Source organism: Enhydra lutris, unplaced genomic scaffold (genome assembly GCF_002288905.1).
Source record: "Enhydra lutris kenyoni isolate GAN:26980312 unplaced genomic scaffold, ASM228890v2 scaffoldscaffold80, whole genome shotgun sequence".
Taxonomy (NCBI): Eukaryota; Metazoa; Chordata; class Mammalia; order Carnivora; family Mustelidae; genus Enhydra; species Enhydra lutris.
Genome location: NW_019154164.1, coordinates 2,821,072 through 2,832,526, shown reverse-complemented (window position 1 = coordinate 2,832,526; position 11,455 = coordinate 2,821,072). Strand labels below are relative to the sequence as shown.

At 38.3% G+C, this 11,455-nt stretch overlaps 1 protein-coding gene across 1 annotated transcript in view; it reads right to left on the bottom strand.

Moving 5' to 3' along the window:
• The window catches only part of LOC111160984 (LHFPL tetraspan subfamily member 1), a 37,692-nt gene that overhangs the window by 16,930 nt on the left and 9,307 nt on the right, over positions 1 to 11,455 (bottom strand). The gene's annotated exons all lie outside the window — the stretch shown is intronic.

The following is an 11,455-nucleotide window of genomic DNA, read 5'->3' as shown; positions in this document are numbered from 1 at the left end:
AACAAGTAAGCAGAGAGGCAGGCAGAGAGAGAGGAGGAAGCAGGCTCCCTGCTGAGCAGAAAGCCCGATGTGGGGCTCGAACCCAGGACCTGGGATCATGACCTGAGCCGAAGGCAGCGGCTTAACCCACTGAGCCACCCAGGCGCCCCCAACTGAAAAATCTTAAGCAACACCTGAGCCATGAGTTTTCCAGAAATACAGTCTCCCCAGGACATTCTAGCTCTTGGTGCCCAACAAATGACTCGCTTTTCCCAATCCCCTGGGTCAATCCCTGGCCCTCACTCCCATGGGTGAATGATACTAAAAGCCTCCTCTCCTCTAGGATGGCTGCCTTATACTTAAGGTTCATCTTTCTGGGGTTTTTAAATTTTTTTTTTAATTTTTATTTGTTTACTTGAGAAGGAGAGAGAAATAGAGATAGACTGCGTATGAGTGGGACAGGGAGGGGCAGAGGAAGTGGGAAAAGCAGACTTCCAGCTGAACAGGGAGTCCGATGACTTCGGGTTCAATCCCAGGACCCTGCGATCATGACCTGCGCTAAAGGCAGACATTTAACCAACTGAGCCACCCAGTCACCCGTGCCCTTCTGGTTTTTTAAGAATACAGTAGATAAATATGAAATTTAGTCAAAGACCTCACCACAAAGGTAAGTAACAGCAGGGATCTAGGTAGGTATCTGGGGCCTCTGTCGCTCATCAGTCTAGTTCAATGCTCTCTCTATTATAACAGGGAAACCAAATCTCAGGGTGGGGAAGTGACATGCCCAAGCAAATTTCAGAAAATTAAAACACAGCTGTCCTGATACCCAAGCCAAAACTGTTTCTACCACACTCTGCTGCCCCTCTGTGGACATGAGAATATATTAAGCTGCTTCCTTGTACTCTAGTGAGCACAAGAAAACACACTGTCCACAAAGAAGGAAACTGATAGGGAGGAAAGGTAACAGGAAATGCCTGGAAACTGAGCCCATAAAGTCCAAACCCCGAGTCACCGTAAAAGGCTTTGAACTGGCAAGAATGAGAGGAAATGATGAGAGAGCAAAGGAAATGGGCCTCTGAGAGAGGAAACACAGGGAGCACACACAAGGCCTTTGGGTAGCCTCTGTTGCAGGCCTTTGTCAAATGGAATGAGTTTCTCTGTCCTTCCCAGAAGCCAAACCTGGGGCATCCTCCCTAACTAAGGAGGCTCTTGAGAACTGGGCTGACTACCTACTAACACAGGTTACATTTAGTGCAGCCTATTGTGCTAAATGCTTTGTATGCATGTATTACTTCCTTTAATTTTCTCAATAACCTTACGGGGAAAACTATTTTTTCAATCCCCATTAAGGAAGACACAGTGAGGTTAAGTAGCATGCCCCAAGATGCACAACCAGTAAGTGGCAAGGCTCAGATTTCTACTGTTAACCTATGTTTTTAAGCCATCATACAATAAATAATGGCTCCTTGCTGTAATAGGTCCTTTTTCCGAAAACTACTGAAAAGTGCTGGGAACATAATGACAACGATGATACTGGAACTGGACAACAACTGTTGACAGGTAACTGTATACCCAACACTGTACTAGGTGTTTTGCATGTGTGATCTCATTTAATCCTTACAGCAACCCCAGAAGGTAGCAGTAAGCTCCCACATGCTGAAAAACTGGCCCAAGGTCACAGAGCTAAGGATGCAGCTGTGCTAAAGCCCACTCTTAACATTAGGCGATCTTCCCTTAGGTTTCTACCCTGGTTCCCACTGTTTTGATGCCAATTAGAGGCTTGATGAAGGACAACTAGGAGGTGTAGTGAAGTGCATTAATTTACTGTTGGACTGAGGATTCATTTGTGTGGGATCAAGTTGTTGAAATCTCTATTTGATGGCCAGAGTTTAATTAACAACCATAAAAACACCTTTCTCAGCTTAAATCTTTCATTTACGTAATCAAATTAAAGTGTGGGAAAGTTTGCACTTAACAGGACTGTTGCTAAGAGCCTTTGTCTGACTTTCCCCTTCTTACTGATGAATTATTTATTCAACAAACAGGTATGGGATTGCCATTGAGCAGCACCTACAATATGCCTGAGAGTCAGGAAGCTAGTTCCAAGTCCCTTCTTGTGGGCCTTGAAAAAGTCACCTACCCCTATTGGTCTCACTAACTATAAATAGCCCCAATGATTAATCTGCAAGGTCCCTCCTATTGTAGGTTTCAGTGCAAGCTCCTGATTAGTGTTTGGGGTTTTCCCCCCTGTTTTATATACTTGATTGTAATTTCTTATTTATTTTTTATTGAGATATAATTGACATATAGTATTATATTCATTTCAAGCATACTACATAATGATTCAATATTTGCATATATTGTGAAATAATCATCAAAATAAGCCTAGTTAACATCCATAACTATGTATATTTATAACATTTTTTATGAAAACTTTTAAAAGCTACTCAGCAGCTTTCAAATATATGATACACTATTATTAATTATAGTCACCATGCTGTACATTATATCCCCAAGACTTACTAATTTGATAATTGGAAATTTGAGCCTTTTGACCCTCTTCATCTATTTCATCCACCTCCTGTCTCTGGTAATAACCAATCAGTTCTCTACATCCATGACTTTGGTGGGTTGGTGGGTTGGTTGGTTGGTTTGGTTAGCTTTATAGGTCATACAATATTTGTCTTTATCTGACTTATTTCACAGAGCAGAATACCCTCAAGGTCCATCCATGTTGTTGAAAATATCAAAATTTCCTTTTTATGCTTAAGTAATATTCCATTGTATACATATTCCACATTTTCTTTATCCATTCATCCATTAATGGATACATAGTTTGCTTCTGCATCTTGGTTACCATAAATCATGCTGCAATTAATAGGGAAGTGAATATATCTTTTTGAGATAGTGTTTTCATTGTCTTCAGATAAATACCAAGAAATGAAATTCCTGAATCAAATAGTTTTTAATTTTTTGAGGAACCTCCCCAGTGTTTTACATAGTGCATTCCCATCAACAAAAGTACAGGAGTTCCCTTTTTGCCACATCCTCACCAACACTTGTTACTTGTTGTCTTTGTGATAGTATCCATTCTAACAAGTGTGAGGTGATGTCTCATTGTGATTTTGATTTGCATTTCCCTGGTGATTGGTGGTATTGAGCACCTTTTCACGTACTTGTTGATCATCTGTATGTCTTCTTTGAAAAAAAATGCCTCTTTAGATCCTCTGCCCGTTTTTAAAATTGGATTGTTTGGGGGGGCTTGCTATTGAGTTGTATATGTTCTTTATATACTTTGGAGATTAATCCCTTATCAAATATATGATTTGCATATATTTTTTCCAATTTGGTAGTTTGCCTTTGCATTTTGTTGATCGTTTTCTTTGCTGTGCAGAAGCTTTTAGTTTTACACAGACCCACTTGTTTATTTTTGCTTGTGTTGCCTTTGCTTTTTGTGTCAAATTCAAAAGTGATTGGCAAGACCTATGTAAAGGAGCTACTTCCATACTTCCTATGTTTTCTTCTAGGAGTTTTTTGGTTTCAGGCTTTATGTTTAAGTCTTTAATCCATTTTGAGTAAATTTTTGTGTATGGTGTAAGATAGTGGTCCAGCCTCATTCTTTTGCATATGATTTTTCAGTTTTCCCAACACCATTTATTGAAAAGACTTTCCTTTTCCCATTGTATATCCTCGGTTCCTTTGTCATAAATTAATTGACATATTTGTGTGGGTTTATTTCTGAGCTCTCTAGTCTGTTCCATTATTCCACATGCCTGCTTTTATGTCAATACCATACTGTTTTGACTACTATAGACTTATATTATAATTTGAAATCAGGACACAAGATGCTTTCAGGTTTGTTCTTTCTCAGGACTATTTTGACTATTCAGGGGTCTCTTACGGTTTCTTACAAGTTGATTTCTTTTTTAAATGGTAAAAAAGAAAAAAAGCAGTCAATTCCTTAAACGGCTCAATTAATGACTCCTGGGTCAGAGCCAGGTGTGTTTCCAGGGTCTTAGAGCAGGCACTGAGGGAGGATAGGGACAGCAGTCTGCAAGACAGGAAAAGAACAGCCTAGAAACAGGAGAGGCAGTGGAAGGAAGGTGGTCACGTAAACAAACCAACCTGCGTTGGCTCCTTGGTGAGTCAGAAACTGCACTAGGTTGAGTTGTTGCACAAAGTAAACTTTATTTGCAGCAAATAAGGAGGTTACAGGGAGTAGCTTTCAAAGCCATGAGTCCCCAAACAAGGGTGGTTGGGTTCCTTTTATTTAGGGTGAGGAGGAATATTCAGATAGGGAAGCCTTGTTATTGTATGTAGAGACAGGCATAAGGTCACAAATGTGCCTTAAGGAACCATGCCTATACATTTATTGCATGTTATGTAAATGAGGCTTAGTCTCCACCTTGGGTGGAGATTTTAGCATTATAATAAAGGTAGTCATCTGTCATTCTAGAGTTCATGCCATGGTCCATCTGTGCAGATGGGAGTCAGGGTCTATTTTAAAACTGGTCTGGATGGTTGGGGTGGCTGGAGATCTTTTCAGGGCAGTCACTATTGCTCGAGGCACAGTTTCACTTTCCATTTGCCTGAGTTAAGAGAGAAGCTGGAAAGAAGAGCCTAAGGAAAACATGGGACAAAGGTCTGTGAGTACAAGCAGGTAGGCAGTAGAGGCAAGGTCTTGGGGTCTTGCTGGTGATAGTCAAACTTTTGGGCCGCCAGAGTATGGGGATTCCTTATACAGTTGTGCTTTTTTCTGAAGAGTGCCCTCTGTTCTTTTATTCTCCTTTCTTGCCCCACCCAATCTCTTTCTTTCAAGAAGAGCGACTAAGATAAGTGCTACTGTAAGGAGTAGATACGCTAGAAAACCAGAGAGTGGCCCTGGAAGATTGTATATGATCTTAGAGCATATGAAACAAGAATTTTGTATATCTTTCTCCTATGATCAAGTTTAGCAAGACAGTGTAGGTGTCTTTATTAATGCAAGTCAAATCTAGAGGCACTTTAAAATTTCCTACACATGTCCATTCCACTTACAATCTCTTCCAGAATCCTATCAGGTTTAGCTGCCACCTTCCGTATTTGTACCCTCGTTATACTAAAAGATAAACAGGGGACTTAGACTGAGGGTGGAAGTGCAGGAAGCAAGATGTAAAACTCGGTACTTTCCATGATGTTTCAGACATTTGTTTCTGAAAACAATAGAGCTAAAGTGTATCTTTTTTTTTATTTTATTTTTTATAAACATATATTTTTATCCCCAGGGGTACAGTTCTGTGAATCATCAGGTTTACACACTTCACAGCACTCACCATAGCACATACCCTCCCCAATGTCCATAGCCCCACCCCCCTCTCCCAACCCCCCTCCCCCCATCAACCCTCAGTTTGTTTTGTGAGATTAAGAGTCACATATGGTTTGTCTCCCTCCCAATCCCATCTTGTTTCATTTACTCTTCTCCTACCCCCTTAACCCCCCATGTTGCATCTCCTCTCCATCATATCAGGGAGATCATATGGTAGTTGTCTTTCTCCGATTGACTTATTTCGCTAAGCATGATACCCTCTAGTTCCATCCACGTCGTCGCAAATGGCAAGATTTCATTTCTTTTGATGGCTGCATAGTATTCCATTGTGTATATATACCACATCGCTAAAGTGTATCTTGAGGAGAATTTGCAAATAACTGGAGACATACCCTCACCAATGCAGGGGGCGGGGAGAGTCATTGTAGTCACACACAGAATGGTGAATTAGGAGATAAGCACCTATCACAGTTCTGCCTTTCACTTGATCTACGACCTTACACAAATCACTTACCTATTCCTACCTCTAGGTTTCCTCATTATAAAATGGGCATATTACCATCTGCTATCCATGCACTTTTGAAAATCAGATTAGATAATACTCATGAGAACATGTTGTAAATATGATCCATTGATAGAAGGTATAGCCCTTACCTTAGAATTAAGCGCTACTGATAACAGTAGTTTTGTAAGCTAGCTTGAAAACAACTATGTCGCATTAGAAGTATTTAGCTTCTTGAAATCTTCAGTGGGGCTTATCTGGGTGATAGGCCATTGGGTATGAAGGAATTCCCTAGTAGTTTGGTGGATCTAAGAGGATTTTGAAAATCACAGTGAAGCTAAAATATATGTATTTGGAAGCCAGCTGAAATGAAGTCTCCATTCAAGGTTCCTTTTCATTGTACCTTCACATTCTCAAGGACATTGCTTTTCTGCATCAATCTCTCTCCATTACAGAATCATTATCATCATGAGTCAAGTATTTGGCCAAGTTAGAAAAAGCCTCTCATTTTTTTAAAAGATTTTATTTATTTATTTGACAGAAAGAGAGAGATCACAAGTAGGCAGAGAGGCAGGCAGAGACGGGGGAAGCAGGCTCCCCACTGAGCAGAAAGCCCAATGCGGGGCTCGATCCCAGGACCCTGGGATCATGACCTGAGCTGAAGGCAGAGGCTTTAACCCACTGAGCCACCCAAGCACCCCAGAAAAAGCCTCTCTTAATCCTATATTCTCCTCCAGCTACTGCTCAGTTTCACAGCTTTCCCCTGTAGCAAAACTTTTTGAAAGAATTGTTTATACATGCTGTTTTCATTTTCCTCACCTCACAATGACCCCAGTATCTATAACTGCAAAACTGCTCCTCTAGGACACCATTAGAGTCTGGCTGACTCCAATGGTCACTTCTCCATCCTCATCTAGCAACTTGAATCAATATTAAACACAATTGGTTACACCCTCTTTTTCAATGTACCCTCTTTCTCTTGGATGTTGTGACCCTGCATCCTTATTTTCTGGCTTTTCTTTCTGAGTCTCCTTAGTAGGCTCTTTCTTCTCTGTGGAGGAGCATAGCAGATAAGGACCCAGATTTTTAGGCTGTGCTTTCCAATACGGTAGCCACTAGTCACACTGTGGCTATTATATTTAAATTAATAAATTAAATTAAATTAACATGATTAAATATTTATTAAATTAAATTATACATTCAGTCCCATCAACCTAACATTTCAATTGTTCAATAACAACATGTGGCTAAAGGTTAACACATTGGATAGCAAGACACAAAAAATTTCCATCATTGCAGGAACTGCTATTGGATGGTGCTAGCTAGAACCAGACTTCTAGAATTTGAATCCCAGCTGTGCCAGTTTATCAGCTGAGAGTCCTTAGGCAAGTTACTTAATCTTACAGAAAAAAAAAAAAAAGAAATCCCTGCCTTCATAGAGTTTGTGCTATCCCTACAATAGGAAAATATGGCATGCCTAAAATGTAGAAGGGAGATCTATAAACATTAATAGCTCTCCAAGAGATACTGGTGAGTGAAAAATGCAAGATTCAGAATGGTATAGTTAGTTATATAGCTAGATAGATATATAATATGGTCTTTATTGAACAAAATAAAGATATGCTCATATTTTTATATTTATTAAAAATTCTGGAGAGATACAAAAAAACTTAATGGTCCCTTTGGAGAAGGGAGTCAGGGTTAGGAAAAAGACTTTGACTTTGCATTTTATACATCTATGTGCTATTTTATCACATACAAAAATTACTTTTGATTAAGAATAATAAATTTATATGTATATGATTTAGCATTTTTTTGGTTAGTCTATTATACAACCATTATTGTACAACAAACTAACTCCAGGACATAGTAGCTTAAAACAATATCCATTTTATCGTATCTCATGAATCTACTTGTCACAATTTAGTCAGGACTCAGCTGAGCGCTAGCTCCACTGCAAATGGCTTTAACTAGAGTCATTCAGTGATATTCGGATGGCTTGAATGGAGGGCCTAGGACTGCTTTACTCACAGGTTTGGTGCCTTGGAAGGGATGGCTGAAAGTTTGGACTCAGTTGGCCCTTTCTCTATTTCCAAACATCTCTGGGACTTTCCATTTGGTCCCTCCAGCAGAGTAATCAAATATTTCATATTGCTGTTCACAACATTTCATAAAATATATTTTTTAAAATTCTACTACATGTTTTGTTGCTGCTCCTGGCACCTCTATATTACAAGGAATAGCTGCTAATATGGTTGGCACTATCATGTATGTTTGGGCAGCTGACCTGAAAAGGATCAAGGATGGCACAGGATGTCTCTTCTTTTCAGCATTAACCAGAAAAGTGCTAATATGGAGGCCTGTAATTGAAGAATATGGGCAGGAAATGTGGCTCATGGATGAGAGACACTTAGGCAGTTGGAAGAATTTGAAAGAATAGTTCAAAAAGGGACTGGGAGAGTTTGACTCAAGCAGGATTCAGCAATCCCTTCATCCCTAAGGATTCACAGAACAACAGTATTCAGGGCACTGAGGAGAGGGGAGCCAGAGCCCTTGGGAAGACATGGTGCAGGGAGAAAGGTAAATAAGGAGGAGAATGTAATGGAGAAAGAAACAATAAAAAATATTGAGTGAAAAGAGAAAAATAATGATCCTATGGCAAATGTGATTGATGACCATCAACTTGAAACAAAGATAGTTGCACACAAAATTGCCCATTTGTGAACTAGTCCCTTGGGGGGGGTGGTGACTAGTGCAGAAAACTGCCAAATGACTATGCACAAATCATGCCTGCAATTTTTTACTTTGGCATTTTATATTAATCAAAATAGCAACTCATTCTATGAGACCAATGTTGCCTGCATACCAAAATCCAACAAACATATCATAAGAAAGAAATTTATAGGCCAATATTCCTAATTAATATAGATACAAAAATCCTTAATAAAATGCTAACAAACCAAACCAAGCAACATATAAAGTGGATTATACACCATGGCTAACTATGATTTATCTCTGAAATACAAGATTGGTTTAACATATGAAGAGCAATCAATAAAATGCATGTGATCATCTCAGTAGGTAAAGAAAAAGGATTTGACAAAACCCATCACACTTTGATGATGAATGCACTTAACACACTAGAAATAGATAAAAAGGAAAATTCTCAACCTAATGAAAGCCACACATTTTTAAAAAAATGATTAACATCAATACTTAATGGTGAAAAACTGGAATCTTTACTCCTTAGATCAGGGATAAGATAAAGATGTTTGCCCTCACCAGTTCTAGTCAACATTGTTGTGAAGGCTCTAGCCAGAGCGATGAGATAATGGAAAGAAATAAAAGATACCTGGATTGAAAATGAAGAAGTAAAACTCTCTATTCTCAGATAACATGACCTTGTATATGGAAAATCTTAATCTATTCCAAAGTATCATTAGAATTAATAAAGGAGTTCAGCAAGCTTGTAGGATACAAGGTCAATATAGAAAAATCACTTGTATTTCTATACACTAACAATGAACAATCAAAATATAAAATTAAGAAAACAATTACATTTATAATACTATAAAAAAAAACAATACAGAAACCTGGGTGGCTCAGTCATTTAAGCATCTGACTCTTGATTTTGGTTCAGGTCATGATCTCATGGGTTGTGGGATTGAGACCCACACTGGGCTCCATGATGAGTGGAGAGTCTATTTGAAGATTCTCTCCCTCTGCCCCTCCTCCACTCCCTCTCATAAATATATAAATCTTAAAAAAACAATACTTTGGAAGATATTTCACAAAAGAAGTGTAAGACTCATATACCGAAAACTACAAAATATCATTGAAAGAAATTAAAGTCGATCCAACTCAGTGGAATGTCATCTTGTGTTCTTGGATTAGAAAACTTAATATTGTGAAAGTAGCAATACTTTCCAAACTTATATACAGATTCAACACAATCTATCAAAATCCCAGCTTGCTTTTGTGCAGAAATTGACAAGTTGAACCTAAAATTTACATGGAAAAGCAAGAGATAGCCAAAACAGTCTTCATGACCTTGTGTTTGGCAATATAGTTTTAGATATGACACCAAAAGCACAAGAAACAAAAGCAAAATAAGCAAAATTGGATTTCATCAAGATGAAATAACTTAGTACTTCAAGGGATATCATTAAGAAAGTAGAATATGACCCGCAGAATGGGAAAAAAAAACTACTTGCAAATCATATATCTGAAAAGAGTCTAGTATCCAGAATACATTAAGAACTCTTTCAACTCAACAACAATAACAAAAAAGGCAAATAACCCAGTTAAAAATAGATAAAGAATTTGAACATATATTTCTCCAAGGAAGATATAGGAAGGATATGTCCAATAAGTAAATGAAAAGAAGTCCAACATCATCAGTTATCAGAGAAATGCAAGTTAAAATCACATTGAGACCCCACTTCATACCCATGGGGATGGCTATAATTTTAAAAAATGAAAAATAAGTATTGGTGAAGATGTTGGGAAATTGGAACACTTGCACATTGCTGGTTGAAATTTAATATGATGCAGTCACATTGGAAGACAGCCTGGCAGTTCCTCAAAAGACTTAAACATAGATTCACACTTGACCTAGCAATCCTGCTTCTAGAAATCCACCCAAGAAAAATGAAAATATATGTCCATCCAAGAATGTGTACACAAATATTCATAGCAGTATTATTCATAATAGCCTGAAAGTAGAAAAACCCAAGTATCCATCAACTAGTGAGCAGATAAACAAAATGTGTTATAGCCATACAATGGAATATTATTCAGCCATAAAAAGCAGAAGTATTGATACATGGTACAAATGGATGAACATTGAAAACAATATGCTAAGTAAAAGAAGCAGACCTAAAAACCACATATTATTTGATTCCATTTATATGAAATTTCTAGAATAGGCAAATCTATATTGGCAGTGGTTGCTGGGATGTAGGGGGGAATGGGGAGTGACTGCTTATGGGTATTGGGTTTCCTTTGGAATATTCTGGGATTACATAGTAGTGATGATTGCACAATTTTGTGAATATACTGAAAACCACTAATTGTAGCCTTTAAAGGGGCAGATTTTATGGTATATGAATTGTGTATCAATAAAGCTATTATTTTAAAAAGGAGAATTATGTGTCTAAAAACAATGTAGGAGAAATGTGCTAAGTCTTCAGTTTTATCTATCCTGATTGGCTGGATCAGTGGTCTGCTTCCTTCTTCTTCAGAACCTGCCCACAAATATTTACTGATTCCTTCACCTATGTCAGAAGGTGCCAGAGAGCTATGGCTTGATCCAGTAACACTGGACATTCCAGGGTCCACATTTGTCACATCTTCTATATAGCTCTTCCCTCTTGTTATATTTGTATAGTGAACAACCCCTTTCTCCAAAAATGGGTCATGTGAGACTCAAAAAAGTCTGAGGCAACAGAGAGAAAGGGAAGTATTGGAGCATAAGCTATAAGGAATAGTTGGTCTCATTGTTCCAAAATCCTCTCCTACAATTGAGAATAATCAATTGTATTTCTACTTCTACTCCCTTCTACTCCCTTCCATCACAGTAGGTTGGGAAAATATTTTGAAGACTTTCAGTTAGAGACTAATCTATTCCCAGTTCACATTAGTGAACTTAAGCCATTCTCAGTGAGGAC